The sequence below is a fragment of the Schistocerca gregaria genome, chromosome 3, assembly GCF_023897955.1.
Source record: "Schistocerca gregaria isolate iqSchGreg1 chromosome 3, iqSchGreg1.2, whole genome shotgun sequence".
Lineage (NCBI taxonomy): Eukaryota > Metazoa > Arthropoda > Insecta > Orthoptera > Acrididae > Schistocerca > Schistocerca gregaria.
Window position 1 is genome coordinate 553,603,026 of NC_064922.1, and position 27,260 is coordinate 553,630,285.

The 27,260-nt window shown below is 44.5% G+C and overlaps 1 protein-coding gene and 1 non-coding gene across 4 annotated transcripts in view; one reads left to right on the forward strand and one right to left on the reverse strand.

Moving 5' to 3' along the window:
- Positions 1–27,260, forward strand: part of LOC126354266 (gamma-aminobutyric acid receptor subunit beta-like) — a 298,711-nt gene that overhangs the window by 156,789 nt on the left and 114,662 nt on the right. The window lies entirely within an intron of this gene.
- Positions 3,920–3,994, reverse strand: Trnas-cga (transfer RNA serine (anticodon CGA)). Its single transcript has one exon. It is a non-coding gene; the product is annotated as a tRNA-Ser (tRNA).

The following is a 27,260-nucleotide window of genomic DNA, read 5'->3' on the forward strand; positions in this document are numbered from 1 at the left end:
TGTCATGAATGAGTGTGCACGCTAAACGCCTCATTGGCCATTAATGTAGTCGGCCCTTTGTATCATTTAAAGGAGGTTACATACCGACAGTACACGTCTCCATTCATCTGTTGTGTAGTTCCTTTGTTGTATGGTGCATAAAGACTTGCAATTTTATGTGTCACTGTTGGCAATGGCGTTTTCGCTAGGTACTCGACTCCAACGTTAGCTCGAATTGTTCAGATGGACCTGGATAATTAACAGCAGCTTTGAAACTGACTGTTGTCTGTTAGGATGTTTTTACAACATGTTAAATGACCACGAGTGGTACACCATTGGCTGCAGAAGGTGGACAGTCTGTTTTGAAACACCCACTTCATCCACATTGTGCTCCATGGGCACGTCCAAACACAATAGCAGATTTTCGCCACTCCATGTAGGCCCGTCTTTCTGCCCTGATTCCATACAACTGGAGGAGGAGGAGGAGGAGGAGGAGATTAGTGTTTAACGTCCCGTCGACAACGAGGTCATTAGAGACGGAGCACAAGCTCCGATTAGGGAAGGATGGGGAAGGAAATCGGCCATGCCCTTTCGAAGGAACCATCCCGGCATTTGCCTGAACTGATCGAGGGAAATCACGGAAAACCTAAATCAGGATGGCCGGACGCGGGATTGAACCGTCGTCCTCCCGAATGCGAGTCCAGTGTGCTAACCGCTGCGCCACCTCGCTCGGTTCCATAAAACTGGCACGTGCATACACTTGACGCCGTGGCTTACGTCAGTGGCGGAAAATATCACATCTGCCTGGAACAATATCTACCTCATCCACACTGATCCAATGTGATCAGTGGATTTTGCCCGTTGAGATTATTGTCCTAAGATTGCTGTTCTGTAAAATTCCTAGGTCATTGCAAGTAACCAGTTACTATGTAAAGTGCATGACACTGTTAGCGATATTCTGTCTCCTATACAGTATCGTATCTTGGAATCTGAATCCAACCAGATCACGTATCACGAGTGCCATACTTGTAACTAAATTTGGGTCGCGGATCAATGCCAGACTGGCGACCCTTAACTACACCTCGCAACACAATTAAAGGATCACTTTTTTCGAAATTGCTACGTCACCCTCGAACTCTACGTCGCTTCAAACAGCAAGCTATCGACTAACGCAGAAACGAGGCCACAGCTTATAAGTTCATGTGACGTGTAATATTGGTCAAAGATGTCACATTTGCACCAAAATTCTGTACACTGCCACTGTAGACGTGCCACACGATGGGGAAGGTTGTGATATCCGTGTCACCTACATTTCACAACTTTTTTGATGCCCCTGCGATGGATGTCAGAACCGTGACGTCTAGCCTTGAAATCGCGCGATTTTCTTGTGAATGGCGGACAAAAACCTTTCAGACACGCTGTAGGTCAGAATCGACGCCAAAATGCGTCAGAGAGTGGCATGAAGTGCGTCAATGAAGACAGTTTTTCCTTTGGGCGTTCATTTACACATATGTCGTGGTCGAAAATGACAGTTCGTAAGTGAGGTGAGCAACTGGATGACATTCTTGACAAGCTTTGTCACTGCTGACACCCCCGGACGTTTGAAACCTTCTCTAATGACATTGTAAGTCTGCATCTCAATTGAACGTGATCGCACCCATTTGAGGTGCAGCGCGACTGCAATTTTTACTCTAGTGTGCAGTTTGAAATCAGTAGGGACCGTTCAAAACCATTCGGCGACATTTGAAAATACACTCCTGGAAATGGAAAAAAGAACACATTGACACCGGTGTGTCAGACCCACCATACTTGCTCCGGACACTGCGAGAGGGCTGTACAAGCAATGATCACACGCACGGCACAGCGGACACACCAGGAACCGCGGTGTTGGCCGTCGAATGGCGCTAGCTGCGCAGCATTTGTGCACCGCCGCCGTCAGTGTCAGCCAGTTTGCCGTGGCATACGGAGCTCCATCGCAGTCTTTAACACTGGTAGCATGCCGCGACAGCGTGGACGTGAACCGTATGTGCAGTTGACGGACTTTGAGCGAGGGCGTATAGTGGGCATGCGGGAGGCCGGGTGGACGTACCGCCGAATTGCTCAACACGTGGGGCGTGAGGTCTCCACAGTACATCGATGTTGTCGCCAGTGGTCGGCGGAAGGTGCACGTGCCCGTCGACCTGGGACCGGACCGCAGCGACGCACGGATGCACGCCAAGACCGTAGGATCCTACGCAGTGCCGTAGGGGACCGCACCGCCACTTCCCAGCAAATTAGGGACACTGTTACTCCTGGGGTATCGGCGAGGACCATTCGCAACCGTCTCCATGAAGCTGGGCTACGGTCCCGCACACCGTTAGGCCGTCTTCCGCTCACGCCTCAACATCATGCAGCCCGCCTCCAGTGGTGTCGCGACAGGCGTGAATGGAGGGACGAATGGAGACGTGTCGTCTTCAGCGATGAGAGTCGCTTCTGCCTTGGTGCCAATGATGGTCGTATGCGTGTTTGGCGCCGTGCAGGTGAGCGCCACAATCAGGACTGCATACGACCGAGGCACACAGGGCCAACACCCGGCATCATGGTGTGGGGAGCGATCTCCTACACTGGCCGTACACCTCTGGTGATCGTCGAGGGGACACTGAATAGTGCACGGTACATCCAAACCGTCATCGAACCCATCGTTCTACCATTCCTAGACCGGCAAGGGAACTTGCTGTTTCAACAGGACAATGCACGTCTGCATGTATCCCGTGCCACCCAACGTGCTCTAGAAAGTGTTAGTCAACTACCCTGGCCAGCAAGATCTCCGGATCTGTCCCCCATTGAGCATGTTTGGGACTGGATGAAGCGTCGTCTCACGCGGTCTGCACGTCCAGCACGAACGCTGGTCCAACTGAGGCGCCAGGTGGAAATGGCATGGCAAGCCGTCCCACAGGACTACATCCAGGATCTCTACGATCGTGTCCATGGGAGAATAGCAGGCTGCATTGCTGCGAAAGGTGGATACACACTGTACTAGTGCCGACATTGTGCATGCTCTGTTGCCTGTGTCTATGTGCCTCTGGTTCTGTCAGTGTGATCATGTGATGTTTCTGACCCCAGGAATGTGTCAATAAAGTTTCCCCTTCCTGGGACAATGAATACATGGTGTTCATATTTCAATTTCCAAGAGTGTAATCCGACGAAGGAAATTGTGCTTATGCGTTTTCAGCCTTGCTGTTTCGCAGCCTCCTACGGCATGATCTCTGGGAGGGGGCCGGGGATTGGGAAGCGATATTGTCATATGGTTGTCTACCAAAACGTTAGCCCCGACCCCCTACCCCGTTAACACCCTCGGTAGCACCTGTCCACCTTTATTGATAATTTTTAAAAAGTGCCCTTACGCAGACAAGCGGTCCTGGACACCTGCAGAAGGCATCTCAAATTATCGGGATATCAAGGGGTTGCCTGCCTGCAGATCCCTAGGACTACTACACAGGCTGCCTCTGTACAGGTACTTTTTTTAAAATAGAGGTGGGCCGGAGCCACCTGTTACCGAGCTGAGAGGTGTTAGAGGGGCACTTTGCCGTATTTTTTTCTTTTCGCCCACACATGAATGTTTCCCGCCCCGCCCCGCCCCGCCCCGCCCCGCCCCGCCCTGTCGCCCCTTAATCACGCCATGTGAGGCCGCGGAACAGCACGGCTGTCGCTAGTGGTTCACACCTGCACACGGGGGTAAAAACTGCCGTCACGCTGCACTACAAATGAAAGTGATTATGTTCAATTGGGATGCAGCCCTACAATGTCCTCAGATTAGGGTTTAAATGTCCGGTGGTGTTAATAGTGCCAACGATTGTCAAGAACATAGTGCTGTTTCTCACCACATTGTGAACTCAGAATGCGATTTTCACTCTGCAGCGGAGTGTGCGCTGATATGAAACTTCCTGGCAGATTAAAACTGTGTGTCCGACCGAGACTCGAACTCGGGACCTTTGCCTTTCGCGGGCAAGTGCTCTACCAACTGAGCTACCGAAGCACGACTCACGCCCGGTACTCACAGCTTTACTTCTGCCAGTATCCATCCCCTACCTTCCAAACTTTACAGAAGCTCTTCTGCGAACCTTGCAGAACTAGCACTCCTGAAAGAAAGGATACTGCGGAGACATGGCTTAGCCACAGCCTGGGGGATGATTCCAGAATGAGATTTTCACTGTGCAGCGGAGTGTGCGCTGATATGAAACTTCCTGGCAGATTAAAACTGTGTGCCGGACTGAGACTCGAACTGGGGACCTTTGCCTTTCGCGGGCAAGTGCTCTAACAACTGAGCTACCCAAGCACGACTCATGCCCCGTCCTCACAGCTCCTGGAAGAGATGATATTGCGGAGACATAACTTAGCCACAGCCTGTGAAGTTTGGAAAGTAGGAGACGGGGTACCGGCGGAAGTGAAGCTGTGAGGACAGGGCGTGAGTCGTGCTTGGGTAGCTCAGTTGGTAGAGCACTTGCCCGCGAAAGGCAAAGGTCCCGAGTTCAAGTCTCGGTCTGGCACACAGTTTTAATCTTCCTGGAAGTTTCATTGTGAACTGTCGTTTTTGACAGCGATATGTGGGGGTTCCCAGGGGAAGGAGTGGTTTCATTGGCACCCTTTATGCCACCCCCCTTCGCCCCGCGTCGGAGGCCCTCTCGTGTTAATACTGAGAGGCGGTGTGTCTGAAATGTTTTCCTCTGCCACCCGTAAGAAAAGCGCAAGATTTCAATGCTGGTCGTCGCGGTTCTGACCTCCATCGGAGAGACATCAAAAGGAGATGTGAAATGTGGATGGCAAGGGTATGACAACCTTCTCATCGTGTGGCACGTCTACAGTGGCAGTGTACAGAAGTTTGGTGAGTTTTGGTCCACATGTGTCATCATTAAGCAACCTTACACGTCACATGAACATCTAAGCTCTGGCCTTTTTTCTGTGTTTCTCGACACCTCGCTGCTTGAAGCGTCGAAGACCGAAGGTGATGTCTCAAGGTACCAAGCCAAATTCCAAACGTATGTGTCGTAATTGGAGACAGTTGAGTGATTTCCAAAAATTGATACTCTGATTGTGTTGCGCAGTGTGTTACGTAAGTCAAAGACTGATGAAAATTGAGCCGGGTCCGTCGATTAATGTTTCCCCTCCACCGACCACGGTGTGATTGCGCTGCGTCTCGTGCCGCGTATCGCCTGGTCCGGCGGACCGTGCGAGGAGGAACAACGTGGCATTAGCGGTGTGGAACACGGAGAGCGCAGGCGTGCTGGGGGCGCGTGCTGCTGGCACAGGCGTGCGGCGGCCCTTTATCGCTGGCAGCGCGCCACGCCATCGATTGTGCTGCAGCCCGGCGGCGGCAATGATGCTGCCTCCGGTCGCTCAGGCGGCCAGCACTCACCGCAGTCCAGCGCCTAAATACCCAGTGTGTGGACGGCGCGGGCCATTTTCCAACAAATGCCTCTGGAAGCAAACAAAATGCAATACCTCAAACTTTAACGGATATTAACCACATAACGCAAAAAAACAATTAATATTAGTCTTCGTTGATCCATTGTGGACCGTGGGACAACGGCTGGCACGTATTTCTTGATGCAATAATTTATCAACAGCCGTATGTATTGTAGAAATTTATTTTATAAACTTCTTATGTGCTACCAGTTTCGGCATTACATTGATGCCATCATCAGGCCCCAGACGTCATAGTCGTGAAATCGCTATACACGGAAGGAGCCATATAACTGGATCCGTGAATCAAATCGTTATTCAACACCAAGAGCTGTGCGGGGATGCACATTTTATAACAAGTGTCAGTGTGGATATTTAGCATTCTTTCCTGAGGAGGAGTTGTAAGGCCGGCCGGAGTGGCCGTGCGGTTCTAGGCGCGTCAGTCTGGAACCGCGTGACCGCTACGGTCGCAGGTTCGAATCCTGCCTCGGGCATGGATGTGTGTGATGTCCTTAGGTTAGTTAGGTTTAATTAGTTCTAAGTTCTAGGCGACTGATGACCTCAGAAGTTAAGTCGCATAGTGCTCAGAGCCGTTTGAGGGGTTGTAAGGAGCACTCACAATGCACCGGGTATGACTTCATCATTCATTCTAACATACATACACATGTACGGCGTCCTCATCAACTGTACTGATGAGGTGACATTACATGTGCGAGGTGGCGCTACTGTGAGTCTCGGACCGAACTGACGCTCTCTATGACAATAAAGGTGGGGTTGACTTTACCATGCATTTAACTTACGTACTATTATGCGTTATATGGTCGTTAGGAATTTTTCTTTTTTAAAGACATTCATAGTTAAAAACAATTAAAATATCTAAATTAAAACATAATACAACCCTGAAAAACCTAGTTAATAACATGAACTCTGCTGTCCAATTTTGATCGTCTAGGTAGTTAATATTTAGCCCCCTCATACAACTAACTGCTGTATCCCTACAGGAAACTGCTTTTCTTTGATGTGGTTCTTGTTTTCGTGAGACTTGGTTTCAATTTCTTTTATTCTCAATTTAGGTAACTTCACAATTTTTAAAAAATATACTTCTTTATGGCCTTCAGTAATATGGACAAGCTATACGCTCGCCGTTTCTAGAAAGAAAACAATATAGCATTCACAAAATTCATGTTGGTCTGACAAACGGCCTGATTTTAAATTTCTGTAAAATATTACCGGCGAGATCAGATACTTCTTTAATAAAATGGAGAGAAACGTGTTCTTCTGTCATTGTGTTTTATACTGGTCCTTCAGCCTGTTGTTATTTGGTCGTAGAATTGTACTTCCTTCTTTCCCTGGATAGCCTTTTCTCTCAAAAGCCTGCTGCTGATGTTTTAATTCGACGTCTAGGTGTCCCGGCGTGCAAATGTTTTTGGCTCTGTCGACAAGACTTTTAATGAGACACCTCTTTTGTTGTGGACAATGGATGGAAGCCTTATGTTAATATCTACCCGTATGCGAGACTTCCGAAAAAAAGTCCAATCTACAATCGATCTTTCACAAACTTCCATTTCCGTGATAATCTGAATTTTTCGATTTACATTACTTAAATAAGAAAAGAGTTCTTTTAAAGCTGTTTTACCGGCTGATCAAACCACAAATGCATCGAAACTTCCTGGCAGATTAAAACTGTGTGCCCGACCGAGACTCGAACTCGGGACCTTTGCCTTTCGCGAGCAAGTGCTCTACCATCTGAGCTACCGAAGCACAACTTACGCCCGGTACTCACAGCTTTACGTCTGCTAGTATCTCGTCTCCTACCTTCCAAACTTTACAGAAGCTGTTCTGTGAACCTTGCAGAACTAGCACTCCTGAAAGAAAGGATATAGCAGAGTGAAAATCTCATTCTGGAAACATCCCCCGGGCTGTGGCTAAGCCATGTCTCCGCTATATACTTTCTTTCAGGAGTGCTAGTTCTGCAATGTTCGCAGAAGAGCTTCTATAAAGTTTGGAAGGTAGGAGACGAGATACTGGCAGACGTAAAGCTGTGAGTAGCGGACCTGAGTCGTGCTTCGGTAGCTCAGATGGTAGAGCACTTGCCTGCGAAAGGCAAAGGTCCCGAGTTCGAGTCTCGGTCGGGCACACATATTTAATCTGCCAGGAAGTTTCATATCAGCGCACACTCCGCTGCAGAGTGGAAAATCTCATTCTGGACACAAATGCATCGTCCACAAAGGGATACCATCGGGATGATTTCTCATTTGTTTTTGCTAGACCTGATTCTTCGAATTTTTCCAAACACAAATCATTGCTCGATACATCCAATACATCGCCTGTTCCGATACCACCAATTTGCTCATAAAACCCATTTTCCAATTAGAACTGGCTAAAAATAAGGCAATGTCTAAGAAGAACAGTCAAATCCCCTGGAAAAACATCCGCTATACAATGGGGTGATAAAAGGCACGGGATCGCGAAGTGCACATACAGGTATACAGAAGGCGCTAGTATGTACTCACGTAATTCATGAGATATCGAGTGGTTATGGCCGTACGACAAGAATTAATAGACTTTGAACGCGGAGTGGTAGCTCGAATTATATACTTGAGACATTCCATTTCGGAAATCGTTAGAGAATTCAGTATTAAGACATTCACAGTGTCAAGAGTGTCCTGAGAAAATTAAATTTCACGCTTTACCTCTCACCACGGAAAACGCACTGGCTGACGACCTTCACTTAACTACAGGGAGCAGTGTGGTCTGCGTAGACTTGTCAGTGCCACGCAACATTACGTGAAATAACCGCAGAAACCATTGTGGGACGTACGACGAACGTAGGGACGGTACGGCAAAATTTGGCGTTAATGGGCTGTGGCAGCAGACGACCGACGGGAGTGCCTCCGCTAACAGCGCAACATCGCCTGGGTTCGCGACCATATCGGTAGGAGCCTTGACGACTGGAAAACAGTGTAGACAGTGTCCTGGTAAGAAGAGTCTCGATTTCAGTTGGTAAGAGGTGCTAATAGGGTTCCAGTGTGGTACATATCCCACGAAGACATAGGCCCAAGTTTTCAACAAGGCACTGTGCAAGCTGGTGGTGGCTCCTTAACAATAGGCTGTGTTTACACGGAATGGTCTGGGTGCTTTTATCCAAATGAACAAATCATTGGCCGGAAATGGGTGTGTTCGGCTACTTGGAAACTATTTGCAGCCATCCATGTACTTTATGGGCCCAAGCAACGATGGAATTTTTATGAATGACAGTCCACCATGTCACTGGGCCACAATTGTTCGCTATTGGTTTGAAGAACATTTTGATTTCCCTACCCAGATCGCCAGACATGAATTCCATCGAACATTTATGGGACGTAATCGAGAGGTCAGTTCGCGCACAAAATGACGCGCCGGCAATACGTAAGCAGTTATGGACGACTATACAGGCAGCATGGCTCAATATTTCTGCAGGGAACTTCCAACGGCTTGTTGAGTCCATGGCACGTCCAGTTGGTGCTCCACGCCGTGTAAAGGAGGTCCGACGCCATTAGGAAGTATCCCATGTCTTCTGTCAGCTCAGTGTATAAATCTCAATTTCACTGACAGGAATCATAGTGAATAAATATACTATGCCGAAACGTAATAGAATGTCTTCAGGGAGCAAACTAAAAGTTTCACAATGAAATGACCTGAGTCATTTATATATGATCTGTATCGTATCTTGTTGTTGGATACGTCGGGGAATTCTGGATAGGCCGCAAAGTTGGAGACACATAGCTTCAGTCTTCAATATGGCCTTTTTATCTTCTTTTTTAACTGTAATATATGACTTTGTCAGAATATTTGTTTCCTTCAGTGTGGCAGCGATTGAGTCTATCTTCAGATTTTTATACTTCCCTGACGTTAAAAAATTTAATATTTTGTTTCCATAACCCTCTTTATTCGTAACGACAGTAGCAGTCCCTTTGTTATCAGAATGAACAATTATCTCTTCATATGCACTATAGTCTTTTTCTGGATCCATTTCTCTCAATGACAGGAAAAATCCTCAGGTCATTGATGTTACAAAATGTAATTTTCCTTGCAGTGCATTTCTCTATTAATTTCTTTTATTTATCAGTGTTGAAAATCAATAAATCAGTTGCCTGAGAATATACATTGTCCAGAAAGTAATGCACCGCATTTTTTTCAGCCGAAAACAATGCTACGAATGCGAAACGTTAAGTATGTATTATTTGATGTGTCCTGATGAGCGCGCCAGGTTTCCGTCACTTCTGATAGACAGCGTAGCTGCAGGACAGTTTCAAAATGGCGCCTGCAGGTGAGGTACGTTACAAGCAACGTGCCGTGATTTAATTTCTCACTGCAGAGAAATAAACTGTGGGGAATATTCAGAAACGCTTGTGCAAAGTCTATGGAGCATCTACTGTCGACAGGAGTACAGTGAGGAGTACAGATCAGCAGAGGACGACTCGGAGGAACTCCACGATTGGCAAGGGTCGGGGAAACCATCAACACCTGTCACACCTGAAACTCATGACCTAGCCTCCACGGACTTCCACTTGTTTGGGGCCATTAAAGGATGCCATTCGTGGAAGAACAAAAAATTCAAATGGCTCTGAGCACTATGGAACTTAACTTCTGAGGTCATCAGTCCCCTATAACTTAGAACTACTTAAACCTAACTAATCTAAGGACATCACACACATCCATGCCCGAGGCAGGATTCGAACCTGCGACCGTAGCGGTCGTGCGATTCCAGACTGTAGCGCCTAGTACCGCTGGGACACCCCGGCCGGCAGTGGAAGACATTTTGAGGACGATGAGGGGGTGTTTCACACAGTGAATCACTGACTCCGCCGCCAGGACAAGAATTGGTACCGACAGAGCATACACTCTCCCTTTTCCGACGCTGGAAGAAGGCCATAGAAAGGGACGGAGATTATGTGGAAAAATAGGGTGTGTAGATAGAACACCATTCTTTTATGTCTGTAACTCTCATTAGGTTCAATAAAGAATTGTTGAAGAAAAAACTGCATTACTTTCTGAGCAATTCTCATATATATAATCGACTGTTCATGAACTCTCACAGAGTATTACTACAGTATAGACATAGAATATGTGAAGAATATATGACAGCCTGCAATGGCGTCAAATGAAGGAAAGTAGATACAGTGGAATGAGTTAGTAATAGACACAGCTTTTTGTACTTACAATATGTTGTTTCTTTCAAATATTCTTGGATAAAGAATAATTGTAAAATTTACCCTATAATGTTCTTTTACGGTTATTGTGAATTTTTCTTATATCTGTATTCGTCATGGGTGAATTTGTCTATACAGTTTATGCACTTTTAATAAAATTATGGAAAAGTTATAATTTGACAGAATTGTTATCCAAATCTTCACAAAAGGATACACATGACCCAATGTATATTATCGAAATCTGTATTAAGTGAAAAGATGATTAAGACTGACAGAACCACACTCCTATGTGAAAAACGGGATACTTCACTTCTCTAAAACTATAAAGCCTAACACCTGTGACTCAACACTAAATACCAACCGGGAATGAAGCACCTGTGTATCAGAAACCCCATCGCATACCTAGGTATCTGCAGCCAATTAGGGAAGATTTTATTAACTAGCCATTTGCTGATGGAAGAGTAGAAGGGAGTAGTAGTCCATTGGATACAGGAATGATGGTCATATCAGAAAGGTCCACAGACGCTTCTAGACCATATGGGATCTGCTGCGTGCCGGCCGCAGTGGCCGAGCGGTTCTAGGCGCTTCAGTGTGGAACTGCGCGACCGCTACGGTCGTAGGTTCGAATCGTGCCTCGGGCATGGATGTGTGTGATGTTCTTAGGTTAGTTAGGTTTAAGTAGTTCTAAGTCTAGGGGACTGATAACTTCAAATGTTAAATCCCATAGTGCTTAGAGCCATTTTAACCATTTTTGTACTTTTTGACCCTGTTTCTGAGGAGTGGTTACTATCAATTGGAGGTTCTTCTCGAAGACAACATTTTTGGTACCAGAGGAGTACTAACAGTTCAAGAGAATGCGATTTGGATTGAAAAATGCGGCTGCAGCATTTCCGAGATCATTTAACGGTGTGTTGAGAGGTACGAAACTCCGTCAGCGTTTAGTTTACTTAGAAGATGTCATCATATCCTCAAAACGCGTGGAGCAGCGTAGACAACATCTGAAAATTTGTGCTGGACTGGGACTGGAACCGGAATCCGGGTTTCCAACTTCACATGAGTAGTCGCCTGAACCGCTTCGACGACCTGTATGTGACTGATGTCCAGACCCAAACTTGCACATGTTGTCATTCGTGGCTCACAACTGATCATGTAATTCACATACAGGGGAGGACATTTAATTGAAGATCGCTACCTGGCATTGACAGATAAATACAGTACTGCAGTGACTGTGTCGTTAAGAAGACCTATCCAATACTCCTTCGGACATGCATTGCTCCGACCACAGCCATTATGAAACGCATGAAATGTATTTGCAGTTGCAAATACGAACAACTATCAGCGGTACAAGGGAATGATGACAACGAAAATTTATGACGGCCCATGAGTCGATCCCGGATTTCCCACTTCACATGAGTGGTCACCTCAATCACTGTGGCTATCCGTACACGAGCCATGGCCAGACCCAAATTTCCATATGCCATAGTTCCTGCATCACAGCGTGTGCTTGTATACACATATGTGATTCCTGTGCAGGGGAGGATATTTTAATTGAAAGTCGCTGCTTTATATCGGAACATAAATACGATATCGCAGTGCCTGTGATGTATCACACAGCGTTCTTCTGAACATCACAGGCACTGCAATATCGTATTTATGAGCCAACATAAAGTAGCGACTTTCAGTTAAAATATCCTCCCCCTTATGCACGTTACATAATATGTTACGAGTACAGGTTGTGTTACAGAAACGACGACATAAGGAAATCTGGATCTGGTTGTGAGTTGTGGACAGATAGGCAAAGCACTGAAGGCAACCGCTCACGTAAAGCGGGATTTCCCTGTTCAAATCCCGGTCTGGCACAAATTTTCATTGTCATCAGCTGATGGTTGTTCGTATTTGCAACTGTGAATACATTTTTGTGTATTTCATAACGGCTGTAGTTGCTACAGTGCACTACTTCGCTCTTCTCAACAACACAGACACTGCAGTATCGTAATTCGTAAAAAGCGTTTACTGACATGCTCGACCACTCATACAGTTGCTGAGGAACGCTGTGAAATTCGGCATAAGAGTGTCAGGGCGAATTTAAAGAGTGTTTTGACACCAAGTCCGATTTTAGTATTTCCAGGGAGTTAACCCTTTCATTTGAAGCGTCTAATCATTCTTCGGGATGTGTCTTAACCGAGAAGATTAACACTGAAGAGCGTCTTGTTGCCTACTCGTCGAGACAGCTGAGTTCAGTGCAGAACAACTATTCAAAAACAGTGAAAGGTATGTATAAAATTTATTCGTAACTGCAGAATCTTTCTGACATTAGCTGCATTAGGTATGAGGATATTACCCTTTGGTTGAACATGAAAATTTGTACCAGACAGGTATCCGAACCTTGATTTCACCAATGTCTGTTTCTTCAGACATTGCTGAAAATAAGTATTAGAACCTCAAGTAGATAAAGGGTACGCAGTCAGTTGCAGTGATGCTTATTGCATGTCTAGATTTTGTGTGGCCACCTTCAGCGTAGTACATGTAAGTTAAAACATTTGTATATGCAGGTAGACCCAACTGGAGTAGTCATGTCAGAAGTTTTAACTTGCCTTTACTGCACTGAAGCTGATTACACAGTGACCGAAATCGAGATATACAACAAACATCATTGTAGCTGATTGCTGTACCCTTTACAAATTGAAATGAATATAGTTGCTGGGCACAACGGTTTCGCTAGGGAATCAAACCTGATTACAAGCCTCTACAGGCAAAATGACGGTCGTAAAACTAACTTTGAATACGTTTGTGTCCTTGAAACCCTGTTGCGAGAGTCCAAATAAAGTTCAGGCGATAGGGTCTATAGACATTACAACAAATGGAAGTTTGGGTCGGTCCTGGAAGTGTGCTTAGATAGTTACAGTCATTAAGGCGACTGCTCATACGAGCAGAAATCCAGGTTCGCGTCCCAGTCGCCACAGCTTTTCATGTTTCACCAATACGTAATATCTTCGTAGCTAATGCCAGAAAGATTTCACGATTACAAATAAATTTCATAAATTTAGTGCAGCTGCGAGATCCCACCGATGTCTGTTTCTTCAGACTTTGTTAAAAATAAGTATAAAGAAAGAGATGTTGAGCCTCACTTACGGTGCAAAATACTTTAGATGTTATCTTTACAACAACAACAACAACAACAACAATAAAATCGGGTAGTGACTGACCACATGCCGCTTTGAAGTGGCTATTGGGACTGAAGGTACCTTCCAGCAGGATGACAAACATAGCTAGGCGAGTTTGTCTACGAAGTAGTACCCAAGCAAGGTAGAAATACAGGAATGCAGACGCATTAAACATAAAGGTAGCAGTGTTGAAAGTTCCGGGTCATAGTCTTGCAGCGTGGCAGGCATTGCAGAACGCTGACAGGGTCTGTAAACAGTACAGTGGCACTCTCAGTTCAGCAAGTATGACGGACTGTTGTGCAAGGAAATGCGGCTAGGGTCTCGGGAAGTACACTCCTGGAAATTGAAATAAGAACACCGTGAATTCATTGTCCCAGGAAGGGGAAACTTTATTGACACATTCCTGGGGTCAGATACATCACATGATCACACTGACAGAACCACAGGCACATAGACACAGGCAACAGAGCATGCACAATGTCGGCACTAGTACAGTGTATACCCACCTTTCGCAGCAATGCAGGCTGCTATTCTCCCATGGAGACGATCGTAGAGATGGTGGATGTAGTCCTGTGGAACGGCTTGCCATGCCATTTCCACCTGGCGCCTCAGTTGGACCAGCGTTCGTGCTGGACGTGCAGACCGCGTGAGACGACGCTTCATCCAGTCCCAAACGAGCTCAATGGGGGACAGATCCGGAGATCTTGCTGGCCAGAGTAGTTGACTTACACCTTATAGAGCACGTTGGGTGGCACAGGACACATGCGGACGTGCATTGTCCTGTTGGAAGAGCAAGTTCCCTTGCCGGTCTAGGAATGGTAGAACGATGGGTTCGATGACGGTTTGGATGTACCGTGGACTATTCAGTGTCCCCTCGACGATCACCAGAGGTGTACGGCCAGTGTAGGAGATCGCTCCCCACATCATGATGCCGGGAGTTGGCCCTGTGTGCCTCGGTCGTATGCAGTCCTGATTGTGGCGCTCACCTGCACGGCGCCAAACACGCATACGACCATCGTTGGCACCAAGGCAGAAGCGACTCTCATCGCTGAAGACGACACGTCTCCATTCGTCCCTCCATTCACGCCTGTCGCGACACCACAGGAGGCGGGCTGCACGATGTTGGGGCGTGAGCGGAAGACGGCCTAACGGTGTGCGGGACCGTAGCCCAGCTTCATGGAGACGGTTGCGAATGGTCCTCGCCGATACCCCAGGAGCAACAGTGTCCCTAATTTGCTGGGAAGTGGCGGTGCGGTCCCCTACGGCACTGCGTAGGATCCTACGGTCTTGGCGTGCATCCGTGCGTCGCTGCGGTCCGGTCCCAGGCCGACGGGCACGTGCACCTTCCGCCGACCACTGGCGACAACATCGATGTACTGTGGAGACCTCACGCCCCACGTGTTGAGCAATTCGGCGGTACGTCCACCCGGCCTCCCGCATGCCCACTATACGCCCTCGCTCAAAGTCCGTCAACTGCACACACGGTTCACGTCCATGCTGTCGCGGCATGCTACCAGTGTTAAAGACTGCGATGGAGCTCCGTATGCCACGGCAAACTGGCTGACACTGACGGCGGCGGTGCACAAATGCTGCGCAGATAGCGCCATTCGACGGCCAACACCGCGGTTCCTGGTGTGTCCGCTGTGCCGTGCGTGTGATCATTGCTTGTACAGCCCTCTCGCAGTGTCCGGAGCAAGTGTGGTGGGTCTGACACACCGGTGTCAATGTGTTCTTTTTTCCATTTCCAGGAGTGTAGTACCAGCGAAGTTTAAGGAGGAGATTTTAAAGTAAACAAATGATCATGTGTTATCTGGTCATGGAAATTGCAGAGCAACAAACTCCGAGAGTGGAGAGGAAGGAAAACGGATGTGCATCAATACATCAAGAATTGCATAAAGCATGGACATTGAGCTGACTTTAATCGCAAACAAGTACCATTACAGAGGCTACCAGACCAATCAAAATCATTTTAAATTCTTGTGATTGGTGTATCAGGACTGTTCACACTAGCTGGAAGCTGATTTGTATTAACAATAACGTCTGTTGGTGTACCAAAGCAGCAGGCACGGAAATTCAAAAAACAACGTTTAGTAAGTGAATGATGAAGTTTGGAGTAACAGGTATAGTTACGGACCAAGGTACGAATTTCAAGTCATACTCATTCAACAAACTATGTTGGTTATTGCATGTGAAGAAGTTGAGAACTATTCTCTTCATCCACTGACCAATGATACAGTGGAATGGGTACATAGAACAAATGGGAATATTTTAAGTGATAGGCGGCTTCATGGCTACACCAGCAGTACCATGTTCTACCCAGCTAGCACTCTGCTTGCTATGTGAACAGCTGCAGGCAATTACTCCCTGAGAGCAGCGAGGCTGCAGCTTAAATGCAACAAGGCTCCTGGCGATCAGTGAGGTACAATGTGCCAGCAAGGAGGAGCGAGGGGCCATCAGTGAGGCTGCAGCATCAACATATGCAGGTGCATCCTCAGTGCTGGCGGGCCTTGAAGTAGCAAAAGACGGCTCAAGTTTCAGGACAGGGCGATGGGCGCAGTGTGAAACCCAACACAAACCAGCTTAATGTCATAACATGGACCGTAGCGAGCAGTAGGATGGACAGCGAGATGCAGGTTGAATGGACGAGTAAGACTGTGCGCGCTTGGTTCATCTTCGCTGTGCTATGCCAGCAAGCAGTGAGGCAGTACCATAAAGGCACCCTTATGTGCATCAGGAGTCCAGAACATGTGCAGTATCTTTCCAAGGACCAAGAATGAGTTTACATTCATCTCTGCTCCACTTATATACTTTCCCTTCTGTGCCAAGTGCCCACAGTACCAGTCTTTCTGTATCGTTCAGTCTTTCTGTGAGCAGTAGTCCTACTGTATAGGCTCATCAGCGTATGTGGAAAGCTTAGACTCAACTTTTCAGTGGACTGGGTTTTACATAGTATTTTTAATGACGCTTCTCTCGAACACCTAAGGTAAGATTATTAGAACAGATCCTACTGTCATAAGGAGGCAAACGGAATTCACTAACACTTTACAAAATTGCTCTACCAGAAAGAAGCATCTTAGTACCAATGCTTTTGAACAACTATACCTATACATCAAAAGTACGATACTTATATATCGTACTCTTTCCCCCCTTCTTGAAACCAACTTCAATACAAGCATGCCATTAGTCGATGAGCTCCAGTTCTGGCATGATGTCTGCTCTTGTTGTTTGGCTTTATTATACCATTTCTGCATAACTACTATGAACCACACACTTCCGAATAAGGGCGCTAAGTGTATGAAACCAGTTAAGAAATTAAATTTCCTTTATGCAGCTGGTTGCTAATAATTTTGGTACATACAACTACAGCTACTGTTGACGGATAAAATACTAAACTGTACCATTGGTCAACCCATTCATTGTGTTGTCACACGTAACAACTTGATCACCGGTATAGGTGTTAAAAAGCATTGGCGCAAGGGGACTTCCTTCTGGATAAAGAATTCTTAACAGTGTGGTTTGTATGCAATATTGTGAATTCGTTACTAATGTTTTTATAGATCTATCATCAACATTTCCTGCACTGTGAAGAGCTAGTGAGGTTAGATACCCATTTTTACCGATACTGTTATATCTCTATCTGTCCCTGTAACAGATAAAGTAAGCCATGATAAAATTTATTTTGCGCATCTCAAAATTAAACCCTTATTTACATTTGGTGATTTGTAATTTGATGTTTGGGGACACAATTAGACATCATTGGTACAATTATTTAAGCTGGCTTCTTCCATTAAAAAAAAAAACACTTCACTTTCCTATAGTTGAGGCTTTCGTAAGGATTTCACAGCTATGTTTTTCATGCAACCTTTCAGTAATAAGCCAAATAATAAGGATGTCTGTGCGTCTATGATTCGGTCTTCTGTTCGATTTCTAGTACATAAGGGTCGTCGAAGCTGTTTCTCTGAAAATAACACCCAATCCCCTCTTTATGAGGGTACAATAGGGCAATGAAAAGGCCAACACCTGGTACCCAATCTGCCTTTTCATTTGTTTAATGTCACTTTAAAATCCACTTTTAGTAAACTTACTTAAAACTGTGGGATTATTCGCATTCAATACGCCACGGTGTAAGAAAGAGATTTTAAATTTAACATCCCACGACTTTAATGTCACAAGGGCGGGACATTAACTCAGCTGAATAAGAAGAAGAGGAAGAGGCGACAGAATCTCCCATAGTCTGTTTACGGACTCATCTCAGCATTCAGCATCACAGAATTCCTAAACCAGGATAACTGGACTATTATTTGAGTCCTCTCCTATCCTGACTGTGCATCATGTTATTGTATGATGAGGCACTGTATACCCTGTTTTGGTGTTCTTTTCATTTAAAAAGCCAGTACTTCTAAAATGTTCCTTAACACTGTGTCATGCTGCTAATCCAAAGGCCTTGAGTTCGATACCCAGTGGGTTGTCGTTATTTATTGTGCCTCTACCATTGCTTTGTATACGTGAAACATATAATCTTGGCACATGGTTCAGAGTCGCTTTAAACTGAAGATTTCCCTCAAACCGTCTGGGAAGTCAGATCAGAGGTAGGTAGAAGGCAAAAGAATATCATCTGTATTGCATATTCGTATTCGCATTTCTTAATTAGTTCCTGAACTCGTTATTTGGTATATACTATATAGGACGATCCAATACATGTTGCATACTAGTGACATATGTCTAAAAACAAATAATATTATTGAAATCAATAAGTGTTATTGAGAACATTTAATCAGTTATACTACCCTTGTGTCCGGCCCCGGTAGCTGAGTGATCAGCGCGACCGAATGTCAATCCTAAGGGCCCGGGTTCGATTCCCAGTTGGGTCTGGGACTGGGTGTTGTGTTGTCCTAACCATCATCATTTCATCTCCATCGACGCACAAGCCGCCGAAGTGGCGTAAAATCGGAAGACTTGCACCCGGCGAACGGTCTACCCGACGGGAGGCCCTAGTCGCACGGCATTTACGAGTACATTTAATACCCTGGTGGTCAACATTAAAGTAACAACCGAAAATTTTGCAAGTTTGCGTTCATTTTAGAACAAAACAGTGTAAACACGTGGCAGTAAAGCAGAAACAATGTAACGAACACAGAACGTAAACAACAATTTATTTATTTATTTATTTGCAGCTTAAAGGATTTGCACACATATTCCGACAACTGGTTAATGAGCTCAGTGTAAGGTGTGCCCACCTCTGGCAGCAATACAGGCATGACAACGACGGGGGATGGTGGTGGTGGTAGTTTCCTATGGGACTAAACTGCTGAAGTCATCGGTCCCTAGGCTTACACACTACTTAATCTAAGTTAAACTAACTTACGCTAAGGACAACACACACACGCCCATGACCGAGAGGGGACTCGGACCTCCGACGGGGGGAGCCGCGCGAACCGTAGCAAGGCGCCAAGACCACGCAGTTACCCCTCTCGACGACGGAGAATGCTGTGAATGACGTCATCAACCTCATGTTGAGGCAATAATGCCCACTATTCCTGCAGAGGTGCTCTCTAGTCTCGGAGAGTGGTTTCTGGATGCTGGTGCGATGCAAACCGTCTATCCAGTGCATCCCAGTCATGCTCTATGGAACTGGAATTGGGAGAGCTAGCAGACTACGCCATGCGTGCAATATTTTCCGTTTCCAAGAAAACATCAACCACCTGTGCTCTATGAGGTCGAGCGTTATCGTCCATCAATATGAAGTCTGGATCGACGGCACCTCGGAACAGCCGCACATGGGGTCCCAAGATCTCGTCACGATACCTGTCAGCAGTTAAACCTTTCACAAAGAGGTGTTCAAGTGGTCAACGTAATTCCTGCTCACATCACTAGCATCCTTCTCCATATCTGTCTCTTTCCACAATGTTTGGGTCCCAAAATTGTGTTCCACATTCCCTCCAGATGAAAATCCGTAGAGAATCACTCTCTAGACCAGATCACGACAGATCCGTGAAAAGAACAATGGCCCGCTGTTCGACTGACCACGTGGCATTTTGACAACTCTACTCTGAACGTTCCCTTCTGTGAAGACACGTCAGAGGTACACATACATAAAGTATACTTCTGTATACCGTTTGAACTGATACAACATGTCCATTGGACGTTGCGACACCAGATGCGATTTATCGTTTAGTACTAGGGCGGTATCGTCGCGTCCTTACAGCCAAATGAACGGTCCTCTCTTTCTGACGTGGTCGACCCAGCCCTGGTCTTCGATGGTGGTGGTGGTGGTGGTTGTTAGTGTTTAACGTCCCGTCGACAACGAGGTCATTAGAGACGGAGCGCAAGCTCGGGTTAGGGAAGGATTGGGAAGGAAATAGACCGTGCCCTTTCAAAGCAACCATCCCGGCATTTGCCTGAAACGATTTAGGGAAATCACGGAAAACCTAAATCAGGATGGCTGGAGACGGGATTGAACCGTCGTCCTCCCGAATGCTAGTCCAGTGTGCTAACCACTGCGCCACCTGGTCTTCGAGAAACAGTTTTGGTTTCTGTTAAACGTCGTCACATCCGAGAAACGACAGAACGATTCACGTTAAGCCACATCATTTTGCGCCTGTCCTGCTTCCGTTCTTCCTCTGGCCCTCCACCGCAGAGAGTCTGGTAGGTTGTTCATTGTACCATATTGCACAATCTGCGACTGTGTACACAGCGGTTATCGATGTGGGACTATCCGTCAAACACTACCTCGTTTGATAGGTGCCCTGACGTCATCGTTGGCATGGCTGCCGTTGACAGGAATGCCATTTTCCGTGCAGTACAGGATCGTGCGGACACCTGTTGACAGTTCGTATGATTATATCGTAAATTACGGTAAACACAGGGTGGACAAATAGCGCTTTGTTGCTTTAATTTAGACACCAATGAATTACGTACATTGAAGGGGAGGAGGGAGAAAGTAAAGTAAAGGGAAGGACTAATGATGTGAGTTGCATCCTGACTTCGTGCGGAATCAGCGGTGAAGATGAAAAGATATGCCAGACCGGGACTCGAGGTCGGGATCGCCTGCTTACTAGGCACTTGCGTTAACCACTGTGTCATCCCAGCACAAAATTTAGCGTAAATTCGGGAACTATCTCGGCACACTGCCCGGCCGCCTCACACTCCCACCTAGCGCCAACTATCCACAGCCCGTCCACGTTCTCCATGCTCGCTAATTTTAGATTCCTGCTGGAGGTCGAATGTAAACGTGCGTCCGAAGTGAAAGTCGTGGAGTCACTGTCCACCGAGGTGAATCAGTTATATGAATGCGTGGTGTCTGTTCTATCGGATCTGTCACTTGTCGCCGCCGATTCCGCAAAAACTGCCGATGCAGCTGGTATCATTTGTTCCTTCCCTTTCCTTCCCTTTCTTCCCCCTCCCCCTTCAGTTTACACAATATGTATCACCGCTGATAATCCCGTGTGGTGTCTGTTCTTTCGGACGTGTCCGAAGGAACAGACACCATGCATTCATATAATTACATTATTTTTATGTTGCTCTAGAAACTCGGAGACAGAATAGAAGCAATGGTCAAGCAAGTACTGTTAAAGTTTCTTTTTAAAGTTGTATAAGTTCTGTACCTGTTTCAAATAGGATGTCATGTGTTTTACAGCCTAAAGCCAGTATGTTTGTCTTAACTGTGTTGCTTGATATCATAAGAGTGAAAATTACATTTATGAAAAATGGTTCAAATGGCTCTAAACACTATGGGACTTAACATCTGAGGTCATCAGTCCCCTAGACTTAGAACTACTTAAACCTAAAGACATCACACACATCCGTGCCCGAGGCAGGATTCGAACCTGCGACCGTAGTAGCAGTGCCTTTCCAGACTGAAGCGCCTAGAACCACTCGGCCACAGCGGCCGGCATTACGTTTATAGTCTGAGATATTTTCATCTTTCCAGATGGTTCCAATTGTGACGATTAGTGCTTTGTAGATATATAAAAAAAAGCAGCGACGGTATACTGATACTTTTAAATATTGATCTACAAGACCGTCTGTGTTTAGTTTATCTAATTATTATGGAAATCTTTCCTGTAGTGTACATGTTATTCTATTAATTATACAAGTCCTCAAAAGATAATTTCATCCATCAGTAGTGATCAGATACATTGAGAACACTTGTGCACGGGAGGTATTTCACGTAATAATTCTTAAAGTTATGTGAATGTGTATCTTTTTATTTAGATTATTCTAGTCCGTCTTCCATCCTAGGTTTTCCGGGATATGTATACCTAAAAACTGTCTCAATTACACAGAGACTGTCAGTCCTGAAAATCGGTGTGGCAGGATCAACCACAAGCTTTCTAGCTCTGAAGAACGAAGAGAATGAGTCTAAGAACTGACCCTTAAGGGTCTACTGTCTGATTTTATTGTTTACATTATTATGAAAATTATAAACTTTTCGTGTGCTTCTGTATCTTTGTATTTTATTTGTGTGATTTGTTGACAAGTATGGGCTGCCGTTTTCAAAATAAGCTTCAGACTGAGAAACCGTTTCCGTGACGTAAAGTTAAGATACGTGTCGCTTTCCTCATAGGCTATTTTCAAGCAGTAATTAAACTCGAAAAGAATATTTCCATTCTGATATGGCTCGTGAATAATAAATTTAGGAAATAAAGCTCATCAAAAGCGACCGGACAGAAGTGTATTATCATTGTATGGCTTACAAACCAACTACTCCCTTCTCTTATAAATGTTTTTATTGACTACCTTCCACCATAGACCAGTGTCATCATCGACTGGAATACCACGAGACATCATTTTTTTGTACGGCTGGAGCCTTCGAGGAATTTCTCTGTGGATAACACAAAGTTTACCACATCACGACAGACGGAAGTGTACAGAGTCATCTGCAGTTAGAAAGCAGTTTAACGGTAAAAACCCCTACGATATGTCCTTCTTTATCGTAACGACGAGGAAGAATATTTCGTTGTGTTATATTTTACGTGATGATGATTCAGCTAGGAACAAAAAAGCTTTTTATGGTGTGTGAATTATACGATGTTCGTAGATTTTTTTTTTTTTTGCCGTTTCCTTTAATTCGTTCACATGGTTCACTGCCTTAAATAAAATTCTTACAAATGGGAAATCTATTTGCGAATGTGAGATCACTTTATGAAATGTCTTATTGCATCGTGGACGTTCGACTTACAATTTATAACAGCTGTGTCATAAAGCAATCCACTTTACTGCTCTAGACACGAACTCTTATGTTTATGATTTTCGATTTCTGTAAAAATGTCTCAACGTAACAATATGAGATGTTCGAATCGAGTATGTTAGACGTCAGAATTAATCAAGGAAGCGAGATTTTTGCCTGAGGTTGACTATAAATAATTGCAGAAGGGTTATATTGTTTTCACTGACGTAGAAATCAGACTAAACGAGCCTCGTATTGAACAGAGGTTTCCTCAAACAAACGGTAACAATAAGTTACAGGTCAAAACAGAAATATTTTGTACACGCTAGACCATATGCACAGATATCGAAAGTTCTTTACAATGGAACGGGGAATTTTTCCAGCAAACTGGCTGAGATGATGGCTCTTTAATAGTGCAGATAGTCACACGGACACCGAGACAGGTAGCCTCACTTTCAAAAAAGATGTAATATATTGACTTTGGTAAGTCATTGGTAACTTGTGTTCATGTCTTCCTTCAGAACTGAATTATAATGAGTCATGTATCGAAAAGCTTTCTCAAGCACTTGTTTTGCCCTACGTGTCTACGTTCATTTATGTCACATTCTTCAGAATATTTATTCTAATCAATTTTTTTGTTTCGCGCTCATTGAGAGGAACACGCTTGTGAGGAACTAACCATTACACAAACTGAGCAGATTGTTTCTGAACAACTGAGAAAAGTATTTAGACGTATAACATGGGGAAACTTTCTCGCTTATATTTTTCAGCACTGGGCTAATCTCTCTGTGATTCTGGGATCACTCTATGTGTGCAGTATCTCGCTAGTATTACAATAATAAGATGCTGTCTTCCTTTCTTGGAACGGAAGGAAAAAAATTTAACTATCATTTTCATTGCAAATAAATGCCAAGCAGTGCATTATCTTTTTATTCAGCTACAATTTATAAGTGAGGCTTCGGAAGTCTTGCAAAAGAATAAATCTCCGTTATCTATCTCATTTGTTGAATACATGCGATCTACTGGCTTTTTTTAAATTTATACCTTAGGAACTTCTGCCTTAGCGACGCCATTAGAAACTTCTTTGTAATATAACAGAAATGTGTTCATTTTTCAGCCAGCAGAAACATTTAAACGCCCTTTTTTAAATTCGGTATTTTATATGCACGTAATTGCGTGTAAAGAATCATTCTTGTAATGCATTCTTACTGGAATCTTCTAATATGAAACATTAAGACTAATGTTCTACATAAATTATTAAATTAAGGTGTACCTCTTTTCATAGAAGCGTCGAGAACATTGGGAGATATAATGTTCAAATGTCATATAAATGAAATTTTGAGTTAATGATCCAGTAGTAAGGACTAAAATATCGTGAAGTTTGTTTCTAGTAGAAGTAGATGGCCGCTGTTCGTATTCTCTCCTAATTTCGAAATGTCTAAATTTGTTCTCCCCCTTCACATATTATTTGCCTCTCTAGCCGAGGTCTTTAACGCACAGCTGTGCGGTGACTTTTGACTCGGAGGTAAGCCGGTCCGAATCTTGTTGGTGCAAAATGTTCACCGCCAGTAATTGGCCGGCAGGAGGAGGAGATGGGGTAGCGTTAAAGTTCCTGGTCACCAGTCCTAGCGCTAATATCATGGATTAAATTCCAAATTTCTTGAAGTGTTTCCACAAACGCTACACTGCACTACACTGTACAAGCGCTCATCGCAGTCATCCACCCGACACAGGCACACACGCTACAACTCATAACAGATCGAAGAAAGGCAACGGCAAGCCACCTCCTTCAGGACTTTGCATAGAACGACGGGGCAACGTTCTTGCATCTGCTCCTCGATGCTCATTCCCTGAGTATAGGTGTAACGTTTCATGTCGAATGTTACTTCAGTTTCTTCTGCCTGGTCCACTGATGAATGAGTGCGAAATTTTCATGCTTCACAAAAATTATTCACGTTGACATCTGAACTGCACACTCGTCACGTAAACAAAAAATGGACAGACGTCGCAGATCTCTTTGACTTCCAAAAGTAACTTCAAAACTGACTCCTCGCAGCATCATTGCATCGCTTTATATAGAATTTTAACAATAAGTTCCAAAATAAAGCATTATTAATTTTGTACAATTTTGATGTTACAATTAAAATTTAGAAAAACTAAAGAAACTGATGTTAGAGCCGAATAAGGTATAAAATACAATATTCAATGACAATCCTTTATAGTAATATCTTTAATTTTCCATAATAAAATCATTCTGAACTTTAAATACAATAATGTCTCTCGTATTATTTTAGTTATGTAATTGATTACAGTTAGGATTTGGTTACTAATATTCAGTAGTAGTACAGAACTCGTGCTTTATCCGATTACATACATAAAATGCACAAATAAGGCCTCAAATTCTGGAAACTGGAAAACTGTGAGATGTAAACAATTGGAGAGTTAATTAGAAATGTAATTACAAAGAATATTAATTACAGAGGAAGACATAAAAATAAATTAAAAATACATCGCTTGGTAATAACTTTTAAACTCTTTGTCAACATAATGAGGTCTTCTGTTACTGTATTTTTAGATTACCATTTTGTTGATTAGAAGCATTGATTTTTCATGCAAATATCTCTGCAGGCTCTAGTTATTTATTTCTAAGGCTTATTACTTCAGTTTCTTGATTAGTTACTTAAATTAGTATATGCACATAGTTTTATGAATGACAACAATCCACCGATAATTATGACAACACACGTCCTTCCAGAACATTACATATGCTTTGGCAATGAATATAAAGTTTTTATCAAATAGAACAGAATGATATGTATAAAGACACGCATACAAGGCATTAGGAAGCACTGAATTGTTCTATAACTATCCGGATACATATAAAAAAGGTGGTATCGGACATTTCATATGAGTACTGGGGGAGGCTGTACCGTTGTATAGGGTTACTTTGACTTTCGACTTAGATATTGTGATAACTCTGGCACTATTGAGGTATAATCGACATATCTCACGTTGTTTATAAGCACATCTGCTGTCAGAACATAAAACTTCTCCTACATGAGTCGGAACGCACTAAAAGCACAAAATATTAAGCTGTCTAAATAGAAGATGAGATGGTGAAACGCAGTTGTAAGTATATGTCTTCCTTCGTGGGGGTACAAAATGCCTTCCGAATGTACAACACATATGCACATTTTTTAAGAGGACGGCTGTTTAGTGCGATGTGAAGAATGCGCATTGTTTTTCTAAAATGAAACGTTGGAAAATTGCTATGCTCTTCATGCGCCACAACCAGCGTCAGAGGGGAAGCAAGACCAGAGAGCAGGTCGATAAACAGACCGCTTTAGTGCTCAGATGGCTAGCTATGAAGCGTGAATGCTTCCCTAAGAACGAAGTTTCCTCCTTTCCCAAGAGGGCGCCTTAAGAAAGTCAACTGGAACAAATGACACTGCGTTTACTTTAAACGTGTATCTCACGGCGGCTGACAGGTTCGTGTATGATGACCATCCATTCCTGGAGAGATGAACACACTATATGATAGCGCTCCTAATGCGCGACGGGATTTTGTTGTGCTTACGTAGACAATAAATGTATTAGACAATGTTGTTTGTAACGTCTATCGAAAAATGTTTAGCGTTGTCTGCCTCTCCGTAGTAAATTACTGATGAAGATAAAGCGAGGGAACATCGATAAAGATAGGTGACATAAAAAAGAATTTCGGCAGATGCTAAGCAGCTGTTAACAAAAATGGCTCCCATCCCAGCTTCTAATGTGGTGACAATCTTCTATGACTTATTTACTTCTGCACCACTTATCAACCGTAAAACGCCATCTTTGTGTCCACTGACCTTGATAAAGCATTATTGGTTCCACATCTACATCTACATCCATACTCCGCAAGCCACCTGACGGTGTGTGGCGGAGGGTACCCTGAGTACCTCTATCGGTTCTCCCTTCTATTTTAGTCTCGTATTGTTTGTGGAAAGAAATATTGGCGGTATGCCTCTGAGTGGGCTCTAATCTCTCTAATTTTATCCACATGGTCTCTTCACGAGATATACGTAGGAGGGAGTAATATACTGCTTGACTCCTCGGTGAAAGTATGTTCTCGAAACTTCAAGAAAAGCCCGTACCGAGCTACTGAGCGTCTCTCCTTTAGAGTCTTCCACTGGAGTTTATCTGTCATCTCCGTAACGCTTTCGCGATTACTAAATGATCCTGTAACGAAGCGCGCTGCTCACCGTTGGATCTTCTCTATCTCCTCTGTCGACCGCATTCGGTACGGATCCCACGCTGGTGAGCAATATTCAAGCAGAT